At 45.8% G+C, this 15,701-nt stretch overlaps 27 non-coding genes across 27 annotated transcripts; all 27 read left to right on the forward strand.

Annotated features, from left to right (window-relative positions):
* Positions 1–99: 99 nt before the first annotated feature.
* TRNAR-ACG (transfer RNA arginine (anticodon ACG)) lies at positions 100–172 on the forward strand. The gene has a single exon. It is a non-coding gene; the product is annotated as a tRNA-Arg (tRNA).
* Positions 173–180: 8 nt separating this feature from the next.
* On the forward strand, positions 181–252 carry TRNAH-GUG (transfer RNA histidin (anticodon GUG)). The gene has a single exon. It is a non-coding gene; the product is annotated as a tRNA-His (tRNA).
* Positions 253–1,168: 916 nt separating this feature from the next.
* Positions 1,169–1,241, forward strand: TRNAR-ACG (transfer RNA arginine (anticodon ACG)). The gene has a single exon. It is a non-coding gene; the product is annotated as a tRNA-Arg (tRNA).
* An 8-nt stretch (positions 1,242–1,249) lies between these two features.
* TRNAH-GUG (transfer RNA histidin (anticodon GUG)) lies at positions 1,250–1,321 on the forward strand. The gene has a single exon. It is a non-coding gene; the product is annotated as a tRNA-His (tRNA).
* Positions 1,322–2,237: 916 nt separating this feature from the next.
* Positions 2,238–2,310, forward strand: TRNAR-ACG (transfer RNA arginine (anticodon ACG)). The gene has a single exon. It is a non-coding gene; the product is annotated as a tRNA-Arg (tRNA).
* An 8-nt stretch (positions 2,311–2,318) lies between these two features.
* Positions 2,319–2,390, forward strand: TRNAH-GUG (transfer RNA histidin (anticodon GUG)). The gene has a single exon. It is a non-coding gene; the product is annotated as a tRNA-His (tRNA).
* A 908-nt stretch (positions 2,391–3,298) lies between these two features.
* Positions 3,299–3,371, forward strand: TRNAR-ACG (transfer RNA arginine (anticodon ACG)). The gene has a single exon. It is a non-coding gene; the product is annotated as a tRNA-Arg (tRNA).
* Positions 3,372–3,379: 8 nt separating this feature from the next.
* TRNAH-GUG (transfer RNA histidin (anticodon GUG)) lies at positions 3,380–3,451 on the forward strand. Its single transcript has one exon. It is a non-coding gene; the product is annotated as a tRNA-His (tRNA).
* A 916-nt stretch (positions 3,452–4,367) lies between these two features.
* Positions 4,368–4,440, forward strand: TRNAR-ACG (transfer RNA arginine (anticodon ACG)). Its single transcript has one exon. It is a non-coding gene; the product is annotated as a tRNA-Arg (tRNA).
* Positions 4,441–4,448: 8 nt separating this feature from the next.
* TRNAH-GUG (transfer RNA histidin (anticodon GUG)) lies at positions 4,449–4,520 on the forward strand. The gene has a single exon. It is a non-coding gene; the product is annotated as a tRNA-His (tRNA).
* Positions 4,521–5,509: 989 nt separating this feature from the next.
* Positions 5,510–5,581, forward strand: TRNAH-GUG (transfer RNA histidin (anticodon GUG)). The gene has a single exon. It is a non-coding gene; the product is annotated as a tRNA-His (tRNA).
* Positions 5,582–6,497: 916 nt separating this feature from the next.
* Positions 6,498–6,570, forward strand: TRNAR-ACG (transfer RNA arginine (anticodon ACG)). The gene has a single exon. It is a non-coding gene; the product is annotated as a tRNA-Arg (tRNA).
* Positions 6,571–6,578: 8 nt separating this feature from the next.
* On the forward strand, positions 6,579–6,650 carry TRNAH-GUG (transfer RNA histidin (anticodon GUG)). Its single transcript has one exon. It is a non-coding gene; the product is annotated as a tRNA-His (tRNA).
* Positions 6,651–7,639: 989 nt separating this feature from the next.
* Positions 7,640–7,711, forward strand: TRNAH-GUG (transfer RNA histidin (anticodon GUG)). Its single transcript has one exon. It is a non-coding gene; the product is annotated as a tRNA-His (tRNA).
* A 916-nt stretch (positions 7,712–8,627) lies between these two features.
* TRNAR-ACG (transfer RNA arginine (anticodon ACG)) lies at positions 8,628–8,700 on the forward strand. Its single transcript has one exon. It is a non-coding gene; the product is annotated as a tRNA-Arg (tRNA).
* Positions 8,701–8,708: 8 nt separating this feature from the next.
* On the forward strand, positions 8,709–8,780 carry TRNAH-GUG (transfer RNA histidin (anticodon GUG)). Its single transcript has one exon. It is a non-coding gene; the product is annotated as a tRNA-His (tRNA).
* A 1,054-nt stretch (positions 8,781–9,834) lies between these two features.
* TRNAR-ACG (transfer RNA arginine (anticodon ACG)) lies at positions 9,835–9,907 on the forward strand. The gene has a single exon. It is a non-coding gene; the product is annotated as a tRNA-Arg (tRNA).
* Positions 9,908–9,915: 8 nt separating this feature from the next.
* Positions 9,916–9,987, forward strand: TRNAH-GUG (transfer RNA histidin (anticodon GUG)). Its single transcript has one exon. It is a non-coding gene; the product is annotated as a tRNA-His (tRNA).
* A 908-nt stretch (positions 9,988–10,895) lies between these two features.
* Positions 10,896–10,968, forward strand: TRNAR-ACG (transfer RNA arginine (anticodon ACG)). Its single transcript has one exon. It is a non-coding gene; the product is annotated as a tRNA-Arg (tRNA).
* An 8-nt stretch (positions 10,969–10,976) lies between these two features.
* On the forward strand, positions 10,977–11,048 carry TRNAH-GUG (transfer RNA histidin (anticodon GUG)). The gene has a single exon. It is a non-coding gene; the product is annotated as a tRNA-His (tRNA).
* A 916-nt stretch (positions 11,049–11,964) lies between these two features.
* TRNAR-ACG (transfer RNA arginine (anticodon ACG)) lies at positions 11,965–12,037 on the forward strand. Its single transcript has one exon. It is a non-coding gene; the product is annotated as a tRNA-Arg (tRNA).
* Positions 12,038–12,045: 8 nt separating this feature from the next.
* Positions 12,046–12,117, forward strand: TRNAH-GUG (transfer RNA histidin (anticodon GUG)). Its single transcript has one exon. It is a non-coding gene; the product is annotated as a tRNA-His (tRNA).
* A 908-nt stretch (positions 12,118–13,025) lies between these two features.
* On the forward strand, positions 13,026–13,098 carry TRNAR-ACG (transfer RNA arginine (anticodon ACG)). The gene has a single exon. It is a non-coding gene; the product is annotated as a tRNA-Arg (tRNA).
* A 996-nt stretch (positions 13,099–14,094) lies between these two features.
* On the forward strand, positions 14,095–14,167 carry TRNAR-ACG (transfer RNA arginine (anticodon ACG)). Its single transcript has one exon. It is a non-coding gene; the product is annotated as a tRNA-Arg (tRNA).
* Positions 14,168–14,175: 8 nt separating this feature from the next.
* TRNAH-GUG (transfer RNA histidin (anticodon GUG)) lies at positions 14,176–14,247 on the forward strand. The gene has a single exon. It is a non-coding gene; the product is annotated as a tRNA-His (tRNA).
* Positions 14,248–15,155: 908 nt separating this feature from the next.
* TRNAR-ACG (transfer RNA arginine (anticodon ACG)) lies at positions 15,156–15,228 on the forward strand. The gene has a single exon. It is a non-coding gene; the product is annotated as a tRNA-Arg (tRNA).
* Positions 15,229–15,236: 8 nt separating this feature from the next.
* TRNAH-GUG (transfer RNA histidin (anticodon GUG)) lies at positions 15,237–15,308 on the forward strand. Its single transcript has one exon. It is a non-coding gene; the product is annotated as a tRNA-His (tRNA).
* The last annotated feature ends 393 nt before the right edge of the window (positions 15,309–15,701 follow it).

The raw sequence follows: 15,701 nt of genomic DNA on the forward strand, positions 1-15,701 counted from the left end.
CAGAAAGCCAGTGGTTTGCATTGAAACGGCCACCATGGTGCCTTGTGGTCCAGCGGTTGGAATGAGCATCAAAGGAAGTTTGGCAAACATCCAGCAGCAGGGCCAGTGGCGCAATGGATAACGCGTCTGACTACGGATCAGAAGATTGTATGTTCGACTCTTACCTGGCTCATCACATGGGCCGTGATCGTATAGTGGTTAGTACTCTGCGTTGTGGCCGCAGCAACCCCGGTTCGAATCCGGGTCACGGCAGCCTTTTACGGCGCAGCTGCCGGGCAAGATTCACAGAGGGGATTCTGTAGGCCAGATCTGCATTGGATAGAAGCAGAGGAGGCATCGCAGATCGAAAGTGAGCCCTGATAAATTGTACTTTGCACTGCCTCGTTGCTGTTTCATAGGGGGCTCGTCTGCCGCCCTGGGCTAGTAACCAAGTTAGGCAAAATAGAGAACAATGTTTCGAACAAATTAAATCCATCGAGAACTTTTAAGAACCCAACCTTCCCAATGCTAACACTCGCATACACGCACTTTGGAAGTACCTACGGCAACGCCGTTTGCTCTACACATATTTGCTATCCCTGCGCACACTAGAGATAGATGGATGATTCAATTTAGGGTCATCATGGAAGCATAACTCTAAAGTGAAGAGTTGGAACTTTTTTTAATGCACTGCCTTTTTTACACTGGTTCGGTACCACAGTTCTTGGTGGTTTTACAAGTGCACCCCATTTTAAAACTAAGATATGTTTGGTATTTCTTAAAGCAGGAAAGTCGCATATTTCATGGAAAATGTTGAGATTATTTGGTTGTTGCAAATGCAAGGGGAGTAAGACATTTCCTGTGTTCTCGCTTGAAGCTTCCTTTCTGAACTCGTTATCAAAGTCGCTTTCCAAGCTTGAATTTTTGGGCAGGTTAAGAAACCTTGGCAAAGCAAGATGTTTGTGATCAAATATCTTGGCCAATCGGAAGCTGGCATTGTTTTTTTGGACAGATTCATTGCAAATATCTGGTCTTGGCTTGGGCAAGTTCATTGGAGGTTTTAGCAATGTTCTCTGGATTAGAGATCCTCCAGAAAGCCAGTGGTTTGCATTGAAACGGCCACCATGGTGCCTTGTGGTCCAGCGGTTGGAATGAGCATCAAAGGAAGTTTGGCAAACATCCAGCAGCAGGGCCAGTGGCGCAATGGATAACGCATCTGACTACGGATCAGAAGATTGTAGGTTCGACTCCTACCTGGCTCGTCACATGGGCCGTGATCGTATAGTGGTTAGTACTCTGCGTTGTGGCCGCAGCAACCCCGGTTCGAATCCGGGTCACGGCAGCTTTTTACGGCGCAGCTGCCGGGCAAGATTCACAGAGGGGATTCTGTAGGCCAGATCTGCATTGGATAGAAGCAGAGGAGGCATCGCAGATCGAAAGTGAGCCCTGATAAATTGTACTTTGCACTGCCTCGTTGCTGTTTCATAGGGGGCTCGTCTGCCGCCCTGGGCTAGTAACCAAGTTAGGCAAAATAGAGAACAATGTTTCGAACAAATTAAATCCATCGAGAACTTTTAAGAACCCAACCTTCCCAATGCTAACACTCGCATACACGCACTTTGGAAGTACCTACGGCAACGCCGTTTGCTCTACACATATTTGCTATCCCTGCGCACACTAGAGATAGATGGATGATTCAATTTAGGGTCATCATGGAAGCATAACTCTAAAGTGAAGAGTTGGAACTTTTTTTAATGCACTGCCTTTTTTACACTGGTTCGGTACCACAGTTCTTGGTGGTTTTACAAGTGCACCCCATTTTAAAACTAAGATATGTTTGGTATTTCTTAAAGCAGGAAAGTCGCATATTTCATGGAAAATGTTGAGATTATTTGGTTGTTGCAAATGCAAGGGGAGTAAGACATTTCCTGTGTTCTCGCTTGAAGCTTCCTTTCTGAACTCGTTATCAAAGTCGCTTTCCAAGCTTGAATTTTTGGGCAGGTTAAGAAACCTTGGCAAAGCAAGATGTTTGTGATCAAATATCTTGGCCAATCGGAAGCTGGCATTGTTTTTTTGGACAGATTCATTGCAAATATCTGGTCTTGGCTTGGGCAAGTTCATTGGAGGTTTTAGCAATGTTCTCTGGATTAGAGATCCTCCAGAAAGCCAGTGGTTTGCATTGAAACGGCCACCATGGTGCCTTGTGGTCCAGCGGTTGGAATGAGCATCAAAGGAAGTTTGGCAAACATCCAGCAGCAGGGCCAGTGGCGCAATGGATAACGCGTCTGACTACGGATCAGAAGATTGTAGGTTCGACTCCTACCTGGCTCGTCACATGGGCCGTGATCGTATAGTGGTTAGTACTCTGCGTTGTGGCCGCAGCAACCCCGGTTCGAATCCGGGTCACGGCAGCTTTTTACGGTGCAGCTGCTGGGCAAGATTCACAGAGGGGATTCTGTAGGCCAGATCTGCATTGGATAGGAGGCATCGCAGCTCGAAAGTGAGCCCTGATAAATTGTACTTTGCACTGCCTCGTTGCTGTTTCATAGGGGGCTCGTCTGCCGCCCTGGGCTAGTAACCAAGTTAGGCAAAATAGAGAACAATGTTTCGAACAAATTAAATCCATCGAGAACTTTTAAGAACCCAACCTTCCCAATGCTAACACTCGCATACACGCACTTTGGAAGTACCTACGGCAACACCGTTTGCTCTACACATATTTGCTATCCCTGCGCACACTAGAGATAGATGGATGATTCAATTTAGGGTCATCATGGAAGCATAACTCTAAAGTGAAGAGTTGGAACTTTTTTTAATGCACTGCCTTTTTTACACTGGTTCGGTACCACAGTTCTTGGTGGTTTTACAAGTGCACCCCATTTTAAAACTAAGATATGTTTGGTATTTCTTAAAGCAGGAAAGTCGCATATTTCATGGAAAATGTTGAGATTATTTGGTTGTTGCAAATGCAAGGGGAGTAAGACATTTCCTGTGTTCTCGCTTGAAGCTTCCTCTCTGAACTCGTTATCAAAGTCGCTTTCCAAGCTTGAATTTTTGGGCAGGTTAAGAAACCTTGGCAAAGCAAGATGTTTGTGATCAAATATCTTGGCCAATCGGAAGCTGGCATTGTTTTTTTGGACAGATTCATTGCAAATATCTGGTCTTGGCTTGGGCAAGTTCATTGGAGGTTTTAGCAATGTTCTCTGGATTAGAGATCCTCCAGAAAGCCAGTGGTTTGCATTGAAACGGCCACCATGGTGCCTTGTGGTCCAGCGGTTGGAATGAGCATCAAAGGAAGTTTGGCAAACATCCAGCAGCAGGGCCAGTGGCGCAATGGATAACGCGTCTGACTACGGATCAGAAGATTGTATGTTCGACTCTTACCTGGCTCATCACATGGGCCGTGATCGTATAGTGGTTAGTACTCTGCGTTGTGGCCGCAGCAACCCCGGTTCGAATCCGGGTCACGGCAGCTTTTTACGGCGCAGCTGCCGGGCAAGATTCACAGAGGGGATTCTGTAGGCCAGATCTGCATTGGATAGAAGCAGAGGAGGCATCGCAGATCGAAAGTGAGCCCTGATAAATTGTACTTTGCACTGCCTCGTTGCTGTTTCATAGGGGGCTCGTCTGCCGCCCTGGGCTAGTAACCAAGTTAGGCAAAATAGAGAACAATGTTTCGAACAAATTAAATCCATCGAGAACTTTTAAGAACCCAACCTTCCCAATGCTAACACTCGCATACACGCACTTTGGAAGTACCTACGGCAACGCCGTTTGCTCTACACATATTTGCTATCCCTGCGCACACTAGAGATAGATGGATGATTCAATTTAGGGTCATCATGGAAGCATAACTCTAAAGTGAAGAGTTGGAACTTTTTTTAATGCACTGCCTTTTTTACACTGGTTCGGTACCACAGTTCTTGGTGGTTTTACAAGTGCACCCCATTTTAAAACTAAGATATGTTTGGTATTTCTTAAAGCAGGAAAGTCGCATATTTCATGGAAAATGTTGAGATTATTTGGTTGTTGCAAATGCAAGGGGAGTAAGACATTTCCTGTGTTCTCGCTTGAAGCTTCCTTTCTGAACTCGTTATCAAAGTCGCTTTCCAAGCTTGAATTTTTGGGCAGGTTAAGAAACCTTGGCAAAGCAAGATGTTTGTGATCAAATATCTTGGCCAATCGGAAGCTGGCATTGTTTTTTTGGACAGATTCATTGCAAATATCTGGTCTTGGCTTGGGCAAGTTCATTGGAGGTTTTAGCAATGTTCTCTGGATTAGAGATCCTCCAGAAAGCCAGTGGTTTGCATTGAAACGGCCACCATGGTGCCTTGTGGTCCAGCGGTTGGAATGAGCATCAAAGGAAGTTTGGCAAACATCCAGCAGCAGGGCCAGTGGCGCAATGGATAACGCGTCTGACTACGGATCAGAAGATTGTAGGTTCGACTCCTACCTGGCTCGTCACATGGGCCGTGATCGTATAGTGGTTAGTACTCTGCGTTGTGGCCGCAGCAACCCCGGTTCGAATCCGGGTCACGGCAGCTTTTTACGGTGCAGCTGCTGGGCAAGATTCACAGAGGGGATTCTGTAGGCCAGATCTGCATTGGATAGGAGGCATCGCAGCTCGAAAGTGAGCCCTGATAAATTGTACTTTGCACTGCCTCGTTGCTGTTTCATAGGGGGCTCGTCTGCCGCCCTGGGCTAGTAACCAAGTTAGGCAAAATAGAGAACAATGTTTCGAACAAATTAAATCCATCGAGAACTTTTAAGAACCCAACCTTCCCAATGCTAACACTCGCATACACGCACTTTGGAAGTACCTACGGCAACACCGTTTGCTCTACACATATTTGCTATCCCTGCGCACACTAGAGATAGATGGATGATTCAATTTAGGGTCATCATGGAAGCATAACTCTAAAGTGAAGAGTTGGAACTTTTTTTAATGCACTGCCTTTTTTACACTGGTTCGGTACCACAGTTCTTGGTGGTTTTACAAGTGCACCCCATTTTAAAACTAAGATATGTTTGGTATTTCTTAAAGCAGGAAAGTCGCATATTTCATGGAAAATGTTGAGATTATTTGGTTGTTGCAAATGCAAGGGGAGTAAGACATTTCCTGTGTTCTCGCTTGAAGCTTCCTCTCTGAACTCGTTATCAAAGTCGCTTTCCAAGCTTGAATTTTTGGGCAGGTTAAGAAACCTTGGCAAAGCAAGATGTTTGTGATCAAATATCTTGGCCAATCGGAAGCTGGCATTGTTTTTTTGGACAGATTCATTGCAAATATCTGGTCTTGGCTTGGGCAAGTTCATTGGAGGTTTTAGCAATGTTCTCTGGATTAGAGATCCTCCAGAAAGCCAGTGGTTTGCATTGAAACGGCCACCATGGTGCCTTGTGGTCCAGCGGTTGGAATGAGCATCAAAGGAAGTTTGGCAAACATCCAGCAGCAGGGCCAGTGGCGCAATGGATAACGCGTCTGACTACGGATCAGAAGATTGTGTGTTCGACTCTTACCTGGCTCATCACATGGGCCGTGATCGTATAGTGGTTAGTACTCTGCGTTGTGGCCGCAGCAACCCCGGTTCGAATCCGGGTCACGGCAGCTTTTTACGGCGCAGCTGCCGGGCAAGATTCACAGAGGGGATTCTGTAGGCCAGATCTGCATTGGATAGAAGCAGAGGAGGCATCGCAGATCGAAAGTGAGCCCTGATAAATTGTACTTTGCACTGCCTCGTTGCTGTTTCATAGGGGGCTCGTCTGCCGCCCTGGGCTAGTAACCAAGTTAGGCAAAATAGAGAACAATGTTTCGAACAAATTAAATCCATCGAGAACTTTTAAGAACCCAACCTTCCCAATGCTAACACTCGCATACACGCACTTTGGAAGTACCTACGGCAACGCCGTTTGCTCTACACATATTTGCTATCCCTGCGCACACTAGAGATAGATGGATGATTCAATTTAGGGTCATCATGGAAGCATAACTCTAAAGTGAAGAGTTGGAACTTTTTTTAATGCACTGCCTTTTTTACACTGGTTCGGTACCACAGTTCTTGGTGGTTTTACAAGTGCACCCCATTTTAAAACTAAGATATGTTTGGTATTTCTTAAAGCAGGAAAGTCGCATATTTCATGGAAAATGTTGAGATTATTTGGTTGTTGCAAATGCAAGGGGAGTAAGACATTTCCTGTGTTCTCGCTTGAAGCTTCCTTTCTGAACTCGTTATCAAAGTCGCTTTCCAAGCTTGAATTTTTGGGCAGGTTAAGAAACCTTGGCAAAGCAAGATGTTTGTGATCAAATATCTTGGCCAATCGGAAGCTGGCATTGTTTTTTTGGACAGATTCATTGCAAATATCTGGTCTTGGCTTGGGCAAGTTCATTGGAGGTTTTAGCAATGTTCTCTGGATTAGAGATCCTCCAGAAAGCCAGTGGTTTGCATTGAAACGGCCACCATGGTGCCTTGTGGTCCAGCGGTTGGAATGAGCATCAAAGGAAGTTTGGCAAACATCCAGCAGCAGGGCCAGTGGCGCAATGGATAACGCGTCTGACTACGGATCAGAAGATTGTAGGTTCGACTCCTACCTGGCTCGTCACATGGGCCGTGATCGTATAGTGGTTAGTACTCTGCGTTGTGGCCGCAGCAACCCCGGTTCGAATCCGGGTCACGGCAGCTTTTTACGGTGCAGCTGCTGGGCAAGATTCACAGAGGGGATTCTGTAGGCCAGATCTGCATTGGATAGGAGGCATCGCAGCTCGAAAGTGAGCCCTGATAAATTGTACTTTGCACTGCCTCGTTGCTGTTTCATAGGGGGCTCGTCTGCCGCCCTGGGCTAGTAACCAAGTTAGGCAAAATAGAGAACAATGTTTCGAACAAATTAAATCCATCGAGAACTTTTAAGAACCCAACCTTCCCAATGCTAACACTCGCATACACGCACTTTGGAAGTACCTACGGCAACACCGTTTGCTCTACACATATTTGCTATCCCTGCGCACACTAGAGATAGATGGATGATTCAATTTAGGGTCATCATGGAAGCATAACTCTAAAGTGAAGAGTTGGAACTTTTTTTAATGCACTGCCTTTTTTACACTGGTTCGGTACCACAGTTCTTGGTGGTTTTACAAGTGCACCCCATTTTAAAACTAAGATATGTTTGGTATTTCTTAAAGCAGGAAAGTCGCATATTTCATGGAAAATGTTGAGATTATTTGGTTGTTGCAAATGCAAGGGGAGTAAGACATTTCCTGTGTTCTCGCTTGAAGCTTCCTCTCTGAACTCGTTATCAAAGTCGCTTTCCAAGCTTGAATTTTTGGGCAGGTTAAGAAACCTTGGCAAAGCAAGATGTTTGTGATCAAATATCTTGGCCAATCGGAAGCTGGCATTGTTTTTTTGGACAGATTCATTGCAAATATCTGGTCTTGGCTTGGGCAAGTTCATTGGAGGTTTTAGCAATGTTCTCTGGATTAGAGATCCTCCAGAAAGCCAGTGGTTTGCATTGAAACGGCCACCATGGTGCCTTGTGGTCCAGCGGTTGGAATGAGCATCAAAGGAAGTTTGGCAAACATCCAGCAGCAGGGCCAGTGGCGCAATGGATAACGCGTCTGACTACGGATCAGAAGATTGTGTGTTCGACTCTTACCTGGCTCATCACATGGGCCGTGATCGTATAGTGGTTAGTACTCTGCGTTGTGGCCGCAGCAACCCCGGTTCGAATCCGGGTCACGGCAGCTTTTTACGGCGCAGCTGCCGGGCAAGATTCACAGAGGGGATTCTGTAGGCCAGATCTGCATTGGATAGAAGCAGAGGAGGCATCGCAGATCGAAAGTGAGCCCTGATAAATTGTACTTTGCACTGCCTCGTTGCTGTTTCATAGGGGGCTCGTCTGCCGCCCTGGGCTAGTAACCAAGTTAGGCAAAATAGAGAACAATGTTTCGAACAAATTAAATCCATCGAGAACTTTTAAGAACCCAACCTTCCCAATGCTAACACTCGCATACACGCACTTTGGAAGTACCTACGGCAACGCCGTTTGCTCTACACATATTTGCTATCCCTGCGCACACTAGAGATAGATGGATGATTCAATTTAGGGTCATCATGGAAGCATAACTCTAAAGTGAAGAGTTGGAACTTTTTTTAATGCACTGCCTTTTTTACACTGGTTCGGTACCACAGTTCTTGGTGGTTTTACAAGTGCACCCCATTTTAAAACTAAGATATGTTTGGTATTTCTTAAAGCAGGAAAGTCGCATATTTCATGGAAAATGTTGAGATTATTTGGTTGTTGCAAATGCAAGGGGAGTAAGACATTTCCTGTGTTCTCGCTTGAAGCTTCCTTTCTGAACTCGTTATCAAAGTCGCTTTCCAAGCTTGAATTTTTGGGCAGGTTAAGAAACCTTGGCAAAGCAAGATGTTTGTGATCAAATATCTTGGCCAATCGGAAGCTGGCATTGTTTTTTTGGACAGATTCATTGCAAATATCTGGTCTTGGCTTGGGCAAGTTCATTGGAGGTTTTAGCAATGTTCTCTGGATTAGAGATCCTCCAGAAAGCCAGTGGTTTGCATTGAAACGGCCACCATGGTGCCTTGTGGTCCAGCGGTTGGAATGAGCATCAAAGGAAGTTTGGCAAACATCCAGCAGCAGGGCCAGTGGCGCAATGGATAACGCGTCTGACTACGGATCAGAAGATTGTAGGTTCGACTCCTACCTGGCTCGTCACATGGGCCGTGATCGTATAGTGGTTAGTACTCTGCGTTGTGGCCGCAGCAACCCCGGTTCGAATCCGGGTCACGGCAGCTTTTTACGGTGCAGCTGCTGGGCAAGATTCACAGAGGGGATTCTGTAGGCCAGATCTGCATTGGATAGGAGGCATCGCAGCTCGAAAGTGAGCCCTGATAAATTGTACTTTGCACTGCCTCGTTGCTGTTTCATAGGGGGCTCGTCTGCCGCCCTGGGCTAGTAACCAAGTTAGGCAAAATAGAGAACAATGTTTCGAACAAATTAAATCAGAGGAGGCATCGCAGCTCGAAAGTGAGCCCTGATAAATTGTACTTTGCACTGCCTCGTTGCTGTTTCATAGGGGGCTCGTCTGCCGCCCTGGGCTAGTAACCAAGTTAGGCAAAATAGAGAACAATGTTTCGAACAAATTAAATCCATCGAGAACTTTTAAGAACCCAACCTTCCCAATGCTAACACTCGCATACACGCACTTTGGAAGTACCTACGGCAACGCCGTTTGCTCTACACATATTTGCTATCCCTGCGCACACTAGAGATAGATGGATGATTCAATTTAGGGTCATCATGGAAGCATAACTCTAAAGTGAAGAGTTGGAACTTTTTTTAATGCACTGCCTTTTTTACACTGGTTCGGTACCACAGTTCTTGGTGGTTTTACAAGTGCACCCCATTTTAAAACTAAGATATGTTTGGTATTTCTTAAAGCAGGAAAGTCGCATATTTCATGGAAAATGTTGAGATTATTTGGTTGTTGCAAATGCAAGGGGAGTAAGACATTTCCTGTGTTCTCGCTTGAAGCTTCCTTTCTGAACTCGTTATCAAAGTCGCTTTCCAAGCTTGAATTTTTGGGCAGGTTAAGAAACCTTGGCAAAGCAAGATGTTTGTGATCAAATATCTTGGCCAATCGGAAGCTGGCATTGTTTTTTTGGACAGATTCATTGCAAATATCTGGTCTTGGCTTGGGCAAGTTCATTGGAGGTTTTAGCAATGTTCTCTGGATTAGAGATCCTCCAGAAAGCCAGTGGTTTGCATTGAAACGGCCACCATGGTGCCTTGTGGTCCAGCGGTTGGAATGAGCATCAAAGGAAGTTTGGCAAACATCCAGCAGCAGGGCCAGTGGCGCAATGGATAACGCGTCTGACTACGGATCAGAAGATTGTAGGTTCGACTCCTACCTGGCTCGTCACATGGGCCGTGATCGTATAGTGGTTAGTACTCTGCGTTGTGGCCGCAGCAACCCCGGTTCGAATCCGGGTCACGGCAGCTTTTTACGGTGCAGCTGCTGGGCAAGATTCACAGAGGGGATTCTGTAGGCCAGATCTGCATTGGATAGGAGGCATCGCAGCTCGAAAGTGAGCCCTGATAAATTGTACTTTGCACTGCCTCGTTGCTGTTTCATAGGGGGCTCGTCTGCCGCCCTGGGCTAGTAACCAAGTTAGGCAAAATAGAGAACAATGTTTCGAACAAATTAAATCCATCGAGAACTTTTAAGAACCCAACCTTCCCAATGCTAACACTCGCATACACGCACTTTGGAAGTACCTACGGCAACACCGTTTGCTCTACACATATTTGCTATCCCTGCGCACACTAGAGATAGATGGATGATTCAATTTAGGGTCATCATGGAAGCATAACTCTAAAGTGAAGAGTTGGAACTTTTTTTAATGCACTGCCTTTTTTACACTGGTTCGGTACCACAGTTCTTGGTGGTTTTACAAGTGCACCCCATTTTAAAACTAAGATATGTTTGGTATTTCTTAAAGCAGGAAAGTCGCATATTTCATGGAAAATGTTGAGATTATTTGGTTGTTGCAAATGCAAGGGGAGTAAGACATTTCCTGTGTTCTCGCTTGAAGCTTCCTCTCTGAACTCGTTATCAAAGTCGCTTTCCAAGCTTGAATTTTTGGGCAGGTTAAGAAACCTTGGCAAAGCAAGATGTTTGTGATCAAATATCTTGGCCAATCGGAAGCTGGCATTGTTTTTTTGGACAGATTCATTGCAAATATCTGGTCTTGGCTTGGGCAAGTTCATTGGAGGTTTTAGCAATGTTCTCTGGATTAGAGATCCTCCAGAAAGCCAGTGGTTTGCATTGAAACGGCCACCATGGTGCCTTGTGGTCCAGCGGTTGGAATGAGCATCAAAGGAAGTTTGGCAAACATCCAGCAGCAGGGCCAGTGGCGCAATGGATAACGCGTCTGACTACGGATCAGAAGATTGTATGTTCGACTCTTACCTGGCTCATCACATGGGCCGTGATCGTATAGTGGTTAGTACTCTGCGTTGTGGCCGCAGCAACCCCGGTTCGAATCCGGGTCACGGCAGCTTTTTACGGCGCAGCTGCCGGGCAAGATTCACAGAGGGGATTCTGTAGGCCAGATCTGCATTGGATAGAAGCAGAGGAGGCATCGCAGCTCGAAAGTGAGCCCTGATAAATTGTACTTTGCACTGCCTCGTTGCTGTTTCATAGGGGGCTCGTCTGCCGCCCTGGGCTAGTAACCAAGTTAGGCAAAATAGAGAACAATGTTTCGAACAAATTAAATCCATCGAGAACTTTTAAGAACCCAACCTTCCCAATGCTAACACTCGCATACACGCACTTTGGAAGTACCTACGGCAACGCCGTTTGCTCTACACATATTTGCTATCCCTGCGCACACTAGAGATAGATGGATGATTCAATTTAGGGTCATCATGGAAGCATAACTCTAAAGTGAAGAGTTGGAACTTTTTTTAATGCACTGCCTTTTTTACACTGGTTCGGTACCACAGTTCTTGGTGGTTTTACAAGTGCACCCCATTTTAAAACTAAGATATGTTTGGTATTTCTTAAAGCAGGAAAGTCGCATATTTCATGGAAAATGTTGAGATTATTTGGTTGTTGCAAATGCAAGGGGAGTAAGACATTTCCTGTGTTCTCGCTTGAAGCTTCCTTTCTGAACTCGTTATCAAAGTCGCTTTCCAAGCTTGAATTTTTGGGCAGGTTAAGAAACCTTGGCAAAGCAAGATGTTTGTGATCAAATATCTTGGCCAATCGGAAGCTGGCATTGTTTTTTTGGACAGATTCATTGCAAATATCTGGTCTTGGCTTGGGCAAGTTCATTGGAGGTTTTAGCAATGTTCTCTGGATTAGAGATCCTCCAGAAAGCCAGTGGTTTGCATTGAAACGGCCACCATGGTGCCTTGTGGTCCAGCGGTTGGAATGAGCATCAAAGGAAGTTTGGCAAACATCCAGCAGCAGGGCCAGTGGCGCAATGGATAACGCGTCTGACTACGGATCAGAAGATTGTAGGTTCGACTCCTACCTGGCTCGTCACATGGGCCGTGATCGTATAGTGGTTAGTACTCTGCGTTGTGGCCGCAGCAACCCCGGTTCGAATCCGGGTCACGGCAGCTTTTTACGGTGCAGCTGCTGGGCAAGATTCACAGAGGGGATTCTGTAGGCCAGATCTGCATTGGATAGGAGGCATCGCAGCTCGAAAGTGAGCCCTGATAAATTGTACTTTGCACTGCCTCGTTGCTGTTTCATAGGGGGCTCGTCTGCCGCCCTGGGCTAGTAACCAAGTTAGGCAAAATAGAGAACAATGTTTCGAACAAATTAAATCCATCGAGAACTTTTAAGAACCCAACCTTCCCAATGCTAACACTCGCATACACGCACTTTGGAAGTACCTACGGCAACACCGTTTGCTCTACACATATTTGCTATCCCTGCGCACACTAGAGATAGATGGATGATTCAATTTAGGGTCATCATGGAAGCATAACTCTAAAGTGAAGAGTTGGAACTTTTTTTAATGCACTGCCTTTTTTACACTGGTTCGGTACCACAGTTCTTGGTGGTTTTACAAGTGCACCCCATTTTAAAACTAAGATATGTTTGGTATTTCTTAAAGCAGGAAAGTCGCATATTTCATGGAAAATGTTGAGATTATTTGGTTGTTGCAAATGCAAGGGGAGTAAGACATTTCCTGTGTTCTCGCTTGAAGCTTCCTCTCTGAACTCGTTATCAAAGTCGCTTTCCAAGCTTGAATTTTTGGGCAGGTTAAGAAACCTTGGCAAAGCAAGATGTTTGTGATCAAATATCTTGGCCAATCGGAAGCTGGCATTGTTTTTTTGGACAGATTCATTGCAAATATCTGGTCTTGGCTTGGGCAAGTTCATTGGAGGTTTTAGCAATGTTCTCTGGATTAGAGATCCTCCAGAAAGCCAGTGGTTTGCATTGAAACGGCCACCATGGTGCCTTGTGGTCCAGCGGTTGGAATGAGCATCAAAGGAAGTTTGGCAAACATCCAGCAGCAGGGCCAGTGGCGCAATGGATAACGCGTCTGACTACGGATCAGAAGATTGTATGTTCGACTCTTACCTGGCTCATCACATGGGCCGTGATCGTATAGTGGTTAGTACTCTGCGTTGTGGCGGCAGCAACCCCGGTTCGAATCCGGGTCACGGCAGCTTTTTACGGCGCAGCTGCCGGGCAAGATTCACAGAGGGGATTCTGTAGGCCAGATCTGCATTGGATAGAAGCAGAGGAGGCATCGCAGATCGAAAGTGAGCCCTGATAAATTGTACTTTGCACTGCCTCGTTGCTGTTTCATAGGGGGCTCGTCTGCCGCCCTGGGCTAGTAACCAAGTTAGGCAAAATAGAGAACAATGTTTCGAACAAATTAAATCCATCGAGAACTTTTAAGAACCCAACCTTCCCAATGCTAACACTCGCATACACGCACTTTGGAAGTACCTACGGCAACGCCGTTTGCTCTACACATATTTGCTATCCCTGCGCACACTAGAGATAGATGGATGATTCAATTTAGGGTCATCATGGAAGCATAACTCTAAAGTGAAGAGTTGGAACTTTTTTTAATGCACTGCCTTTTTTACACTGGTTCGGTACCACAGTTCTTGGTGGTTTTACAAGTGCACCCCATTTTAAAACTAAGATATGTTTGGTATTTCTTAAAGCAGGAAAGTCGCATATTTCATGGAAAATGTTGAGATTATTTGGTTGTTGCAAATGCAAGGGGAGTAAGACATTTCCTGTGTTCTCGCTTGAAGCTTCCTTTCTGAACTCGTTATCAAAGTCGCTTTCCAAGCTTGAATTTTTGGGCAGGTTAAGAAACCTTGGCAAAGCAAGATGTTTGTGATCAAATATCTTGGCCAATCGGAAGCTGGCATTGTTTTTTTGGACAGATTCATTGCAAATATCTGGTCTTGGCTTGGGCAAGTTCATTGGAGGTTTTAGCAATGTTCTCTGGATTAGAGATCCTCCAGAAAGCCAGTGGTTTGCATTGAAACGGCCACCATGGTGCCTTGTGGTCCAGCGGTTGGAATGAGCATCAAAGGAAGTTTGGCAAACATCCAGCAGCAGGGCCAGTGGCGCAATGGATAACGCGTCTGACTACGGATCAGAAGATTGTAGGTTCGACTCCTACCTGGCTCGTCACATGGGCCGTGATCGTATAGTGGTTAGTACTCTGCGTTGTGGCCGCAGCAACCCCGGTTCGAATCCGGGTCACGGCAGCTTTTTACGGTGCAGCTGCTGGGCAAGATTCACAGAGGGGATTCTGTAGGCCAGATCTGCATTGGATAGGAGGCATCGCAGCTCGAAAGTGAGCCCTGATAAATTGTACTTTGCACTGCCTCGTTGCTGTTTCATAGGGGGCTCGTCTGCCGCCCTGGGCTAGTAACCAAGTTAGGCAAAATAGAGAACAATGTTTCGAACAAATTAAATCCATCGAGAACTTTTAAGAACCCAACCTTCCCAATGCTAACACTCGCATACACGCACTTTGGAAGTACCTACGGCAACGCCGTTTGCTCTACACATATTTGCTATCCCTGCGCACACTAGAGATAGATGGATGATTCAATTTAGGGTCATCATGGAAGCATAACTCTAAAGTGAAGAGTTGGAACTTTTTTTAATGCACTGCCTTTTTTACACTGGTTCGGTACCACAGTTCTTGGTGGTTTTACAAGTGCACCCCATTTTAAAACTAAGATATGTTTGGTATTTCTTAAAGCAGGAAAGTCGCATATTTCATGGAAAATGTTGAGATTATTTGGTTGTTGCAAATGCAAGGGGAGTAAGACATTTCCTGTGTTCTCGCTTGAAGCTTCCTTTCTGAACTCGTTATCAAAGTCGCTTTCCAAGCTTGAATTTTTGGGCAGGTTAAGAAACCTTGGCAAAGCAAGATGTTTGTGATCAAATATCTTGGCCAATCGGAAGCTGGCATTGTTTTTTTGGACAGATTCATTGCAAATATCTGGTCTTGGCTTGGGCAAGTTCATTGGAGGTTTTAGCAATGTTCTCTGGATTAGAGATCCTCCAGAAAGCCAGTGGTTTGCATTGAAACGGCCACCATGGTGCCTTGTGGTCCAGCGGTTGGAATGAGCATCAAAGGAAGTTTGGCAAACATCCAGCAGCAGGGCCAGTGGCGCAATGGATAACGCGTCTGACTACGGATCAGAAGATTGTAGGTTCGACTCCTACCTGGCTCGTCACATGGGCCGTGATCGTATAGTGGTTAGTACTCTGCGTTGTGGCCGCAGCAACCCCGGTTCGAATCCGGGTCACGGCAGCTTTTTACGGTGCAGCTGCTGGGCAAGATTCACAGAGGGGATTCTGTAGGCCAGATCTGCATTGGATAGGAGGCATCGCAGCTCGAAAGTGAGCCCTGATAAATTGTACTTTGCACTGCCTCGTTGCTGTTTCATAGGGGGCTCGTCTGCCGCCCTGGGCTAGTAACCAAGTTAGGCAAAATAGAGAACAATGTTTCGAACAAATTAAATCCATCGAGAACTTTTAAGAACCCAACCTTCCCAATGCTAACACTCGCATACACGCACTTTGGAAGTACCTACGGCAACACCGTTTGCTCTACACATATTTGCTATCCCTGCGCACACTAGAGATAGATGGATGATTCAATTTAGGGTCATCATGGAAGCATAACTCTAAAGTGAAGAGTTGG

Source organism: Staurois parvus, unplaced genomic scaffold (assembly GCF_062004578.1).
Source record: "Staurois parvus isolate SC_StPar_1 unplaced genomic scaffold, SC_StPar_1.0 ptg000662l, whole genome shotgun sequence".
Taxonomy (NCBI): domain Eukaryota; kingdom Metazoa; phylum Chordata; class Amphibia; order Anura; family Ranidae; genus Staurois; species Staurois parvus.